At 38.4% G+C, this 14458-nt stretch overlaps 1 protein-coding gene across 3 annotated transcripts in view; it reads right to left on the minus strand.

Moving 5' to 3' along the window:
• tnrc6c2 (trinucleotide repeat containing adaptor 6C2) overlaps positions 1 to 5393 on the minus strand; it is a 38809-nt gene extending 33416 nt beyond the window's left edge. For all 3 annotated transcript variants that reach the window (XM_043241385.1, XM_043241384.1, XM_043241383.1), the window contains exon 1: positions 4694 to 5393. The gene's annotated coding sequence lies outside the window, so the exon portion shown is untranslated. The remainder of the gene's footprint in view (positions 1 to 4693) is intronic.
• Positions 5394 to 14458: the final 9065 nt, after the last annotated feature.

The following is a 14458-nucleotide window of genomic DNA, read 5'->3' on the forward strand; positions in this document are numbered from 1 at the left end:
AATAAGCTTTACTCTAGGAATAAGCATCACAGTCAATGTTATTTTTTTATACAAGTTACACCAGAAAGCACAGAAATTCACCAACAGAAACTGGCCCAAGTTTCAAGACAAAAATATCTCAGGGCAAGAGATCTGGAGGATAGACGTGGACACACTGAACTATGTAATAAAAACTGTGAGACTTTCTAAATGCTCAAAAATAATGAAAGAGGATGAAAATAAGTCATTAAAACGTATATACCTAAAAGGCAAAAAAATAAATAAACCAAAGAGTGATATTCATTCTGACAAATGAAAAGTCCCAAGTTGTATGATCGAGCTCAGGCCAAGCAGCGTTTGAGATGAGGAGGTGCGAGGGATATGGTTACAGACCTGCAGGCAGGACAGGGGAGGTAAACAGAAAAACACACTGAAGGGTTGTGCGTTTCAAAGTGGGTTGCCTTGGCTGATATCCAGACCTGTGGAGGCTGTGAGCAGAGGCTTGTGTGCTCACAAGGACTTCTGGCAGGCCACAGAGGAGGGGAGGGGAAAAGCGTTAACCTTCGGCCTTCCTGCCGCTGAGTATTAGCAACCTGCAGCTCCCCTCGGTAGTTCACTGCACTTCACTGGGTCATCAAGAGGCCTTCTCAAACTACTAAAGAGCAGCTTAGCACTTCCTATGGGCTAAATTTACTGAGTGCTAAGGATACGAGGGATTGGGGGGGTAGTGGGCACAATCTGCTAAATTTAGAATGCTGGGTCGTCTACAACCTGACTCCAACCGAACTGATTTGGATCATGACTCAAACTCACTGACTTAATGATCTGTGACCTGTTGCATAAACTGCTTAGACTACTATTACAAGTTAGCTAATTGTACAAAAACATAGATTGGGACTTTAATGCGTTTAATTGAGAGCTTAGCTGTGAAGCGTACACAGGAAATATCTCCTATTTGATACTGTTCAGTGCTTTGATACAATCTGTATTGTTAAAAGCGCTATATAAATAAATGTGATTGATTGATTAATTGATCGATAAATAAACTGAGACAAAACAGTTAACTTGCAACCAAATGGAAAACAATTACCGAACACCGTACATTTAAAGTAAAAAAAGAAGCTTAAGTTCTGTGTGTTCTGGCCTTATGTGATGTTTGGAAAGCAGAATTGAGGCTAAACAAGCCAGGATTGTCCTACAGAAGAACAATAGCTTTGTCTAAACTGTCAAAACATCAATGTCAGCTCTATTCTGATGAAATTTATCAAAGTGAAATCGGATAAGACACTATACAAAAACATGCAGCTCCAGGAGATGGAGTCAATATCATTCCCGAATGGTTCTCCCTTTCATCCTGAAGGTTATACTGACAGCTACCACAGAGGCCACACACAGAAGAACAGACAAGCGCTTCTGACAGCTTGTCAGAGGTACAAAGCACAATAAAGGCAAACAAGTAGTTATATATAGAGGAAGGAAAATCAGACGCTCATTTTTAATAGTACACCTGTGAGCTCAAGCAGTACTGAATCAATACCCAGGAAAATCAAACCACTGTACCCAGAATTCTGTTGAAATCATTGAAATTCGAAATGATGATAATCAGCAGAAAACAGAAAACAGTTGAAACAGAATAATTATGATTCATACTCCATTTTGAACAAGCTCAAGCCTCTCAATCACGTATGATGGTGCACTCTCTTTGTGATTCCTCACAAAAGCAATTTTCCATCATTTACATGAAGTACATTAACATTCAAACATTTAGGCTCAATGTTTGTGATGGCTTGCTGCTAATTAACAAAACTAGCCCTTGCCCTAATAGGCCAAATTCTTAATGTTACTGACATTCATTTTAACAACTGGCTAGAAATTCTAAGATGTATGTTATTATGATAAAATTAAATATTTAGAATATGATGAAAAAAAGCATGTTGTCACATGCTACTATTTTAACATCCTTTTTTCTTTATTTCAAATCCACTTCAGACAGTGTACTAACATTGCATTCATTTCTGCTTAATATCGTCTAACACTTTATTTATAATATTAATGTCCTTCTGAATTTTTTTTGAATTTTGGAGTTGCTTGGTGCATTGATTCATGCTGTTTTACCTAGATCGTAAACACATTTTTAAACATTCACAATTATTTAAAATATTTAACATTTTGAAAATACTTTTTTCTTTTGAATCAACCATTCTCAAACTTTTAGACATCCTTAAAGTCTTTAAAAAATTATGTTTTCTGACTAATTATTAAGGATCTCCAAAACAGAAAAAAACAGGTCATCTGAAATACAATAAGCCACGAACTCAAAATCTCCAAGAAATTAAACTTTACTTTACAGAGTAAATAGCAAAACGCTATCATAAGACAGAATGGGGGAAGGACCCTGCAACACAGCAGGGACATTTTCTGGGACACCAGCCAACACTCACAAATCCTTTCTTCTCCAGTTCTTTCCCTAACCCGTACCCCATCCTGTCCTGCTGCGTGGCGCACCATTCTCCTCTCACATGGACAAGAGGATTTCAGCCTCTTACATCAGAGGGTTCAATGTTAAACTGAACTGGACTGTAGTGCGATGATGAGGTAATGAGAGAAATATGGGTGGAAAGACCCCCCCCTTCTTTAAATTTGACACCAGCGAGGAGTTTCCTTTTAAACCATCTACTTAAAAATTTGCCTCAAAAACAATTCAGGTAGACGCTAAATATCTAACAACTCAGAAAGGGGGGTTTGATGCCAAGTCAGCACTGTCTAACCTCTCTGGATATTTTATTTTAAGCAATTACAAATATGCGGTTTGACACTACACAACTACCTTAAGAAAAATACCTCCTTTAAAAACATAATAATAGTTCATTCATTATACATTTTAGGAAATAGTGAAAATCAGGCAAACAATTATAAAGTGCGACTCCAGGAAAAGAGAGTCCACCACAGCCAGCCTTTGAAATCTGTGCAGGCAAGAACAATGTGCTCTAATTTTATCAGAGGAAAACGGAGGCAGCGAGCAGCCACAGAAGCCAATGTTAAATTATGTCCAGCTATAAAGTGGGGCTAGACACCAAATAGAAAGCCACAAAGTACAGAGAATCCCACGAAATACAAGGAATTCCCAGTCTCTTTCTACGTCTACAAGCTCTGCGGTTCAGGGGTTTGTACGTATCCACACAGAGCGAGATCGCTCGTCTCTATCGCTTGCTCTTTTTGCCTTTTTGAAGCAAACTGAACACTGGTGTCTCACGCCTTCAAGCTTTGACCCCGATCCCCTGCAGTGCCACGAGGGACGGAGGTTTCCTAAACCCAGACAAAAGGGGGGAGAGCCGAATCTGGGTCTATTGGAGCAACGGAGCTCCTCGTTTTGGTGTGATTTATAATTAAGGTTGAGCAGCACACACTCAAAGGGTAGACGGGTTGTGAATTACAAGTGAATTGCCCTATTCATTTCATCATTGGCATCAGCCAAGTGTGACGTGATTTTCAAAAGAGAAAAATAGATCGAAGAATAAAATGATTCTCTATTAAGTGCACAAGACAATTTTTGATAATGTAGATAATAATTCTGAATATATATATATATATATATATATATATATATATATATATATATATATATATATATATACAGCTAACAGAGCAAGAATCTAGGCCAGGTCTAACTAACTTCTACTTTTGACTTGTAGTCTTTCTCATCTCTTTCCTTAAAAATGTCAGTTCACTGAACTTGTAGGCTTGTCCTCTTTGTGTGTTTTGCTGGAAATCACAAAACCAACAGAAATTGAATATCACGATGAATAGATACCATTCATATGAAAGAACATGGCAACAGTGCGGAGCTTGTTAATTGGAGGATTTTAAGTGTAATGTTTAATATTACCAAACTGTTGTGATATAGTTATAACCACCAGTTTATATCTTAATTTTACATTATTTTCAAAGACAGGAAGAGTAACGGCGAACGTCCAGCTCCTTCATTTTGTACCACCTCAAACATTTAAAAGTGCATAAAGGTTTAAGAGACTTTTTTTTCCGACATTGACGACCCGTGATACCACTCCCCTTACAAAACAATTCAACATCAAATACACATAGAAAATGGGTTAAAAATAAAAAACAAATATCAGATCAGTTTATTACTAAGGAACTGTGGTAGTCTGATATGCCAATTAACATATCTACGCAGAGTAGGCTATATCTTTACATAAACACACAGGTAAATAAATAGAACCAAATTAAAGACTTAAGTAGGTTTCCGTGTTTTTTCTTAAGTAAATAAAGGCTCTAATTACAGATTAAGCGAGTAAACAGCAATTGCATGAGTCTAAAACAGTATTTTAAGTTATCGTTTATCTTGACACAGTCAGCAAAGTAAGGAACAGTAAACACATTACAGACTCGGTCTACCTGCACCGACTCGGTTAAGAGTGTTTATGGTCAAGTTAGAAGATACAAGCTTTCAGGTAACAGCCCACATTTTTAACCACTACGCCACAGCACACAAATGTCTCCAACGGACTGGATTTAAATTGAACTCCCAAACTGTTTTAGAGATGGACATGCATATACATATTTACATGTGTGTGTATATATTTATTATTATTACTTTTTTTTTTTTTTAAACCTACTGAGCTGCCTATCTAGACAACATTGATTGCTGACGAGTCAGCAGCCGAGGTTTTGAGACGGAGACAATACCTCAACTTACCTTTTTGTTCACAAGTCGAGCTTTGGCAGCTTTCTGTAAAAAAGTGTTGCATGTTGTACAGCGGTACAAAAGGCCTTTTTTTCCGAAAAAGGTACCCGTAAAAACAGACCGTCCCAAGTAACACTGTACTGAATGAGCAGCTGAACTTCCGAAAGAGTCCCAAAAAAGGCAGCGGAACGAAAATAAACGCAAAATTCTGTATGCAAAGGGAAAAGGACTGTTGTGAAAATTTCTATGCAGACTTAGAGCTTTGGGCTCTAATGGAGATTATAGATGCATGCATGCTGGAAAAAACAGCAGATTACATTTCCATGACATATACGCTACAAAACACCCTCGAAAAGACAAGAAAAATACATTAAAACGGCGAGGCAGTTTGTCAAGTACAGTGGCATAAATTGGTCATCAGAAATAGCATCTCATCTACGGTGCAAAACGAAGAAGAGGGCAGTTTGAAGCTGCTACTGTCTGGTAGACTGACATGAGATTATACGATGCGAGCTGCTTCATTAAAGTGCAAAAATAAAGATAGCGAGCGATGAGGCGAGCAGTCTGGCTGTAGTTGTTTGGAGAAATCCAAAGATGTTTTTCAAACGACAGTGGAAATATCCAAAGATAAGTGCGGAGTGTCCGGAGAAAGCGCTGAGAGTATCGGGTCAGGATCAAGCCTCTGCAGCCATTTTGTTCGGTATCAACACAGCAGACGTGCAGCTCAACTACAGTGGGAGGGGCTTATCCGCTGAAGTCATTTCCATATGACGTTAAACCAACCAATAAGAAAGCAGATTGATTTTACATCGACGCACTGCCCATAAAATGTTTTAAAAGCGTCCAGTTGGAATTCACAGGGACCGGAATGGGCGTTCAACGGAGACCCTGCACGTTCTCTACACAAACAAACAATTTAAAAAACTGTTTTCATTTTACGCAGGGTATCTATCTATCTACCTATGACATTACACACGAAGGGAGTAATTTAATCTACATTCAGGATGCTCCCATATAGTGTTAACTCTGCCACTGTTGGACCTATAGTGTGATTCATAGTGTGACATTCTGAAATACCAAAGGGAGAAGGAGAGAACAGATTCATGCAGCAGGGCCCAGGTTGTATGCTGTTGTAATTTCCCATGGGACAAAAAGGGGGATGAAAGAGCTGGTGAAAGAAAACAAGGCAAAGGGAAAAACAGTTCATTTTAAGTTATTTATTTTTAGTTATTTTCAAAATTAAACCGATACAACATTAGTGCAAAATTAAAGGGTTAAGTCACCCAAAAATAAAAGTCCTGTTGTTAGTCACTCACCTTCATGTCATTCCAAACCTTTGTTTATCTTTGGAACAGATTAAGAAATCTTTGATGGAATCTAGGAGACCCTCCATAGTCAGCAAGGATATTAAGATGATCAACGCACAGAAACGTAGCAAGGGCATGGGTTAAATAGTCCACGTGACATCAGGGCTTCAACTAATTTAAAATAATAATTTTATACCACCTTTTGTGTGCAAAAAAACAATAATAACATAACTTATTCAACAATTAATTTGCTGATTTCCCTTTATTAGAATATAAACAAATCAAAATATATTAATTTGTGTACCGAAGATGAACAAAAGTCTTACGGGTTTGAAATGACAGGAGGGTGAGTAATTATTGAAAGAATTTTCTTTAGGGGTGAACTATCCCTTTAAACTAACTATCAAATTTTAGTTGAGCAGCTTTACATGAAACCTGTTCACAAAATGACATCACAGAGGTGATGAAACAGCATGTATGACACAGCACACAACACGGCTACATTAAACTTCTCACAGCACTTAATGATATAAAAGACTCTTTAAATGACACACACACAATCTTGTCGCCACTATTGTGTCCCAGCCTCCCTCATCAAACTAATTATGGAAAATCAGTCCAGTGCTGGTTTTATGGTGTTTTGGGACTTGACTGGTTAATCTGATTTATTGCACACTTAAGCTTAATTGATTGCCTTCATGGATTTAAATGAATAATGAGGAGCTAATAAGCATTGTCTCTGTTTCAAGAACCTGGAAGTGAACATGGAAAAGATGATAATGACCAACGGGCAAGGAGAGAAAGCATTCTATCACTCATGAAGCTGTCATATTTCTGCTCTGCATGTTTGATCTGTTGCCAAGTGCACGTTTTTTATGCTAATAGTTCTGTATAAAACACCTGAAAATACATTTGGGTCCTGAAAAGAAATGCAATTATATTCAGCATTAAGCACTTATTTATACAAAACACACTGCTAGAAATTGAGGATAATTTTAACAACAAAGCCCCTTTTATAAATCTTTGTCAATTTGTAATTGAGATGAGCACCTGACATAATCCTTGTCAGACCAATAATTCTATTGGATTAATTTCTTCAGGTTAAGCCTAATGCCGAAGCAGATGCACGAACCAGCAGATTTACAAGGGATGTATTGACAGAGTTTGGCTAAATTAAGTTGTCACGGCAATATTCTATGGATCACCAGTAGTCTTATCACTAATTTGCGTCTGGATGTTTCAAACCAGAAAGTGATTTTAAATATAAAATTTGACTTAAGTTACATATGTTTTCTATCACACAATTGTGCAGCTTCAATTCTATAACTGAACAATCTTGATCAGTCAATAGGTTCCCAGACAGCTCTGGCCAAGCTCTAGCCGAGCACCCTCTCTGACTTGAGAACCAACACAATCTCAACAAAACAGTGATCTGGCTGCCAGAGGCTTCCAGTCTGCAGGATTTATAATCTGTCATAAAATGGCAATTTGAGAACTTATTTGACCACTTAAGAGTGAATGAGCATTGGTTTAACACTTAGGGTTAAGTTTATTAAAAAACATATTCTTTACAGTGAGCAATTGTAATAGTAATGCTTGCAACAGATTAGTTCAAATGTGGATTGTCTTAAAGACTGAGCTTAGATATACTTGTGTGTAATATAACTTTTGATTCCTCTTAACATGTAAGACTTTAGATAAGTTTGATTTCTGTCATGGGGGACGCCTGGTCCAGTATACAGTCACTCAGCAGTTCCTCTGTATTGATCTGCTTTAACAGTATTAATGTTGTCCTTTAATATGCGAGGAGCTTGGCTCACACTATGAACCTCACACTATGAACTCTATTTGCCAAAAGAGCACAGATGAATTCCACCTCTGTTGTGAATGTTAGAGGCATTTATCCCCTCAGGCGAGGGGTGATATTCAGGAGTACACAGCTGTAATAGGGGTTGGAAATGGGTTAATTTAGTTTTTGGGAAGCAGAGAAACAGAGGTCTTTTGCCACAGGCAGACACAGTGCAGGGCAAGAAAGAGATAGGAAAAGGGAGAGTGTGGGAGAAAGAGATTGGAGGTGTTACTGTCTATGCTACAACCCCTCCTCTTTCTCTCTGTTTCTCCGTCTTTCTCTCTCTCTCTCTTTCTTGACAGGGTGTCGTTGTGATTAATGCAGCTTTCTTTTGTTTGACCCGAAGGTCAAAGGAACAGAGGGAGCGAGGGGTGACACTGAGGGGGGTAAAGCAGTGCATAATTCACTCCTGCAGCAAACGCCTCTCTGCTGCTCTAATCTGAAATGTAATCAAACTTGCTTTAATACAACCGGCTCGGAAGAACCAAAGATTTGTGTAGGGGGTGCTGATGGGAGACAGTAAGCATGAGTACAAGCACACCTGATCAGCCACACCATACACACACACACACACACACACACACACATATATATACATGCATATATATATATATATTTATATATATATATATATATATATATATATATATATATATATATATATATATATATATATATATATATATATATATATATATATATATATATATATATAAAAAAAACAAATAAGTATTAAAGAATTTAGGCTGTTTTTACCTAAAGAAACATGCCTTTTAGAACCCATGTGCAGTTTACCGACAAACCTTAAATCAGATAGAAAACAAAGTAATCAAGACAATGAACCAGTGAAAAGACAGAACCGTAAATCACCTGCTAACCAACCAACGAAAAAAAAAAAACACATGAAGAAAAGGAAGCACATGACATGAAGTAAATAGGAGAAATAGGAAACATCCAATACAAATTTCGAAATTTCGAAGATAAAATATGAAAAAATTAACAAAACCTAACACAAACATGTCACCCAGTTATCACTTAATACCCATGATCTAATCAGTTCACAAAAAATCCTTGTAGAAAATCTGAAAGATGAGTGTAGATACATGCATATGCATACACAAAGATCCTCAGTTTTATGACTTTACTGTAACCTTGTTTTTATCAAGTAAGAAACATTTACGGATTAGCTTTATTGTTGATTCTATAACAACTTGTCAACCAAAAGATACTAATCTAACCAATTCTACTAGACTAAACCTTGTTGTGCACTTTCCAATGTTACTGCTGTGATAAGATATGAAAAAATAGCTTGCGTATTCACTAACAGCCACTTCAGACCAGGCACTTGAGTTCCAAGCATCTTTAAGTATTCAATTACTTTTCATGCGCAAGTAAACAGAACCATTATGGAACTTCAGCATAGGCTTCGAGATTCGTTGCATGGTGTGATTATTAGATGGACAGGCTCTGACTGAATATCTAATGCCTTCACACAGTGTTTCTGAGTGATTACTTTATGCTGATATGAGTCACATCTTTCTGAGTCACACTTAAACAGCTCAAGATTTCCAACTAAGAACCAAGTCTTTCCTTTTGAGTCTGCAGTATAAGGTGCCATCTATTATTCTTCCTCCTGTGTCTGTGTTACTAATGCTTTCTCTCTCTCCTTTCTTCTTCCTGGCTCCTTATTTTCAGTCTAAGCACACACACACATACACGCGCACACACACACATTTCCTGGGTGTCATGAATCTTTCATTCGGCCTCTTGCTATAATCCCTGAGGCGTGCTCCCAGGAGATACACACACTCTCACACACACATACATGCCCATTACCTTACACCAGAGGAGAGAGAGGGAGAGAAAGGGCAAGAGAGAGGAAGACAAATTGATGCATACTGCAGGACTGAGCTTCAGAGCAGCTATTACTAGGGTTCTTTTACAAAAAAGCTTGAGAGACCTGCAAAAAGACAAGGAAAGGCAAGCCTTTTTTCCTTTGTTCCTCCAGCTCTATACCCTCCACTTCCCCCCCAGCTATGCCATGTCAGAGTAAACCTGAGGTATGCTCACACAATTTCCAAACGTCTTCCTCAGCCTCATTTCGAACAGTGAGAGACATATCAGAAGCACTCATGGGAGAGGATTTGCCTTCAGGGGAAACATGTTCCACAGTTTCTACTAATGACCATATAAAAACACAGAATCCAATCTGACCACGGTCAGTAACACTACTAGAGTATAATGAGCACAGTAAACATGCACAATACAAATGAGACCATTTAGTAGTTCTAAAAACATTTGAGCTCTATTAATTAATGATGTGTGTGGTTGCACCAGCCCATAAATACACAGTCTGTGCATTCATACGTCCTCTTGAATATGATGCTACTGATGATAACAAAGTAATATTACATAACAGTTAATAGAGAGTGTACTAGAGAGGCATGATAAGGCCTTTTTTTCAAATAATTAAAACGTAAAAAAAAAGGTTTGATTGTTTTAAAAATATACATATATTATGTTAGAATATACATAATAAAACATTTACTATAAAACAATTCAAAATACAGATTATTTGGTTGCACTTTATTTTACGGTATGTGTGCTTACCTATACTTACAGTGTACTTACTGAAGAACATATAACTTAACTAGGGGTTAGCTAAGAGGTAGTTTCAGAGTTATTAGCTAGTTATTACCTGGTTACTGTAATTACTAAGTACATAATGAAGAGGACTATAAAATATTTTTTTTTTTGCAGTGCAGACAGGAAAATGAGTCACAGAAAAATAGAAAGCAAGAACCACCAGAATATTGGTGAGGTCTTTTAACTTTCAGGACAGAAAGAAGAAAACTGAAATCAAAAGGTATAAATTCACACACACCTAAAACTGCCTTGACTACATCATCTAACAATCCCCAAATGCATTTCCCTGTGCTGTCTCCACACATATATATATGGGTTATAGTATTCTGATAACCACTTCTGAAACACAATTATAGTGAGTTATGAATGTGAAACACAGTGAGTGCAGAAAGTGGGGGAAGGGAGGGTGATAAGCTCATCGGTATAGCAATGGTCTTGCAGTCTTGTGTCGTTGCCTCTTGGAGGGGGCAAATGAAGAGGGCAGAGCAAATTTCACGCCTCTGCCACCATCTTTTCAAGCTACACTTGTTCACCAACTCCAATCCCTCTCTCTGCCCTCATCTCCCCATCCCCCTGTCCCCACGGTCAAAAATGACAAAAGCACAGAAATTCATCTCCAGCTAAACCAGCATAATATCATCCACGTAATGATAGAAAAAGAGAACGAGAGAGAGAAAATATCCATTTTAGTGTTTCAGTTACATTCACAGAGCTGTTTCCATATGCACAGGGACAGCATTTGCTTAATTGGAGATGTTAAATGGCCTATTTATCATGTGTCCAACACCTCTCCACCAGTACATGCCTAATTAATGCCCATAACTGCATAATAGGATTGCAATTATGTTATTTAGATGCAACAACACAGCGTTGACATGTCCCCACCTGTGTTCGTGTCAGATGAATATTGTTTGTGTTCTTATTTTAGCTGCTGCTTTCTTAACAGTGTTAGAACCAGCAGAATGCCGCTGTATACTGCCTCTTTGCAGCTTTTCTTTAATTGCACAAAGCAGAATGAGGAGGTGTTTGATATCAGTTGTTATGGATGAATGTTTATTCCAACAGAATACAATGTTAATGCCTTTGTTTCTGCAGCTAAGTGACAGTGATAAGACACAGCGGTACGTCATTTCAGATCCCTGGCAGCCATATACTAGACAGTTTCCCATGGGAGGTATATGTCTGGGTGGGGGCTTTCAGACATCCTGTCCTTCATTTTCTAGTCTTCAGACCAGAGAGTAGACTGCAGGCACAACTGTTTGCCAAGGACACTTAAAGGTTATTAACATTTCAATTAATATGACTTTAGACAAGACCAAAAAGGCAGAATGTCTCCTATATCACAGCTAATAAACTTTCTTTATACAGATTCAGCTATGATCTTTAAGACATGAATACTCTTTTTTGGGGGGCTTTTAATAGAATTGCAGGATAGCAGCATTTACAGATGTAGGGGTGCCAGCCATGCCTCTGCGTGATTAAACAGCCTGTACTCACACATTACTGGAGCTGAAGGGCTCACATCCCAACTCTTCTCAAATGGGATTTTACACATGGATGAACTGTGAAAATCCATATTTCCATGACCGCATCCCTGCATTCCGGCAGGGGAATTACTTTGCCCTCTAACACTTTACCTCAAATTATAGGGATGTTCATGAATGGGATGTGAGGGAATTTATTATTGGTTGGGTTGGTAGAAATAACACACTATAAATGTAGCAGAAGTAAGCTATTAAATGAGAATCAAACAATATCAATGTGGCAATATCTGAGGAGTAATCTAATAAGTTCAGCTAATAATGAACTATCAATCATAGGTCACTTAACAGATGGGGGTTGGTGCTCTGGAGCAAAAGAGTTCATACCTTCACATGAAGGATTATTTTGGCAATAATTCTTTTGTGTCTTCTGTAATTTGGAAACACATACAGGAAATTTTATGAAACAACAAAGTCTGCTTAAAGGAAAACACGTACTATATAAGCACACACCACAGTTCACTCAGTGTCCAGGCTCGTATGCACAAAGTGGACTCTCTCTCTCACTCCTATTTAGTACTGACGAAAGACTTACCTTGTTACTTACCTCCTGTGTTTCTCTCCATGTCCCAGTTGTCTCCAGTGTCTCTGTCAGCGTCCTCTGTGATTGTGGTGTTTGCTCCTAGGATCTGCTTCGTCTTCTCTGTGAACCTGATTCCAGCAAAAGAAAAGAACTGTGCTCAGTATCGTTGTAATTCCAGTCAATGACTTTCTAAAGACAATATACTCACCAGATTCCTCTGCAATAGAGTTCCAGGAACTCGTTGATAACCTTCGGCGAGTTCTCCTACACACTCACCACCCACAGCTTCCCTCACCAGTCACAGTCAACACTTCTTTGCCTACAATCAACCCCAGTCCCATGACCTAGAGCATCTAAGAGGAGCCACCATATTCACCAAGTTGGACCTCCGCAGTGCCTACAACCTGATCAGAATTTGAGAGGGCGATGAATGGAAAACAGCTTTCGTGACCCCTACCGGTCACTATGAGTACTTGTGACGCTGTATGGACCAGTCAACGCACCATCAGTTTTCCAGTTTCAAGGGGACAACATTGACTCCAAGGGTGTGCGGATGGATAAGGGTTGACGTTGAAAGTTGAAGCGATCATCTCCTGGCCAGAACCCACCTCCAGGAAAGAACTCCAAAGATTCCTAAGATTTGTTCATTTCTACCATTGCTTCATAAATAACTATAGCATCATCTCAGACTGAATCCTAGACAAGCCCAATGGGCGTTGTTTTTTTTAACTGCTTCAACTTCACCAAAAATCCAGAGAATCCTGAGAACATACTTTCTGAGGAACTCTTTGTTAGCCCCAATCAATGGGTCTTCCCTCCAGTTGCCTCCGAGCCAGCTTCTGATAACTTGCCGGGCTGTCCACCAGGTTGACAGTTTGTACCCCGGGCACAGTGCACCCCCCTAATCCATGCCACTCATACATCCTTGGGCACTGGTCACCCAGGGGCCAACAACACTCTATAAGACCGCTACTACAAGACCGCTTCTGGTGGCCAGAGATGGCAAGTGATGTGAGAAGGCAAAAAATAGGGATGTGACTATGCAAAAAACAGTACGTGACAAGAGTATTATGACTCAAATGACCTACTGCTTTTGGTGATTCTGAAGTGTCCATCCCATGAGGCAATGGGAGCGGATTTATGAATGACAGTGAAGCGAACAAAACTCAAGCTGGTCACATGACAATGACAACATGTCCGGATTACATTCATATGAAATTATAGTTTTATAGCATTCCAAAGTATTACTTATTTAATGTCAGTACACACTCAAGAGAGTATGTGATTTCAGATGTAGCTACAGTAACTTTCTTTGTTTTTGAATAAATCAGATGTTCGATTGAATAAGACAGCAACTTAAACATACACTTCTACCAAAACAAATGCTGGTCTTATATTTTATGAATATGCCTGTGTGTGTGTGTGTGTGTGTGTGCGTGCGCATGCAGGTGACCTTAGGGTATTCATCTCAGTCAGAAAGAACATGCCTGAGAAGACCATACATAAATATTATCTGAGTATGTAATTATATGTACATTCTCTTTCTTAACACCTTCTGAAGATTGCATTAAGCTCATTTGTTACAGAACCCAATGGATAAGCACACAGATAAATACAAAAAAAAATTACTACCCTGCCTGTGTGAAGACTGACAGCTCAAACAAGAGCCAATGATCTCATAACAGTAGGATAACTGTAAAATTTAACAGTGTTGGTTAAAACAAATAGATAGATGACAGGGTCACTAACAAAGAGCAGATTCACTAGACCAGCAACATGAGTAAAACATAAAACAGATAAACTCAGTGACACTAACAAAGCAATTACATACATGACAAGACTGTAATTGTATCTGATTGCAGTTCCGTTACATCTATTTGCATCACCTCTCATTATTGTCGCCTTTTTGAG

The sequence above is a fragment of the Puntigrus tetrazona genome, chromosome 6 (assembly GCF_018831695.1).
Source record: "Puntigrus tetrazona isolate hp1 chromosome 6, ASM1883169v1, whole genome shotgun sequence".
NCBI classification, from domain to species: Eukaryota; Metazoa; Chordata; class Actinopteri; order Cypriniformes; family Cyprinidae; genus Puntigrus; species Puntigrus tetrazona.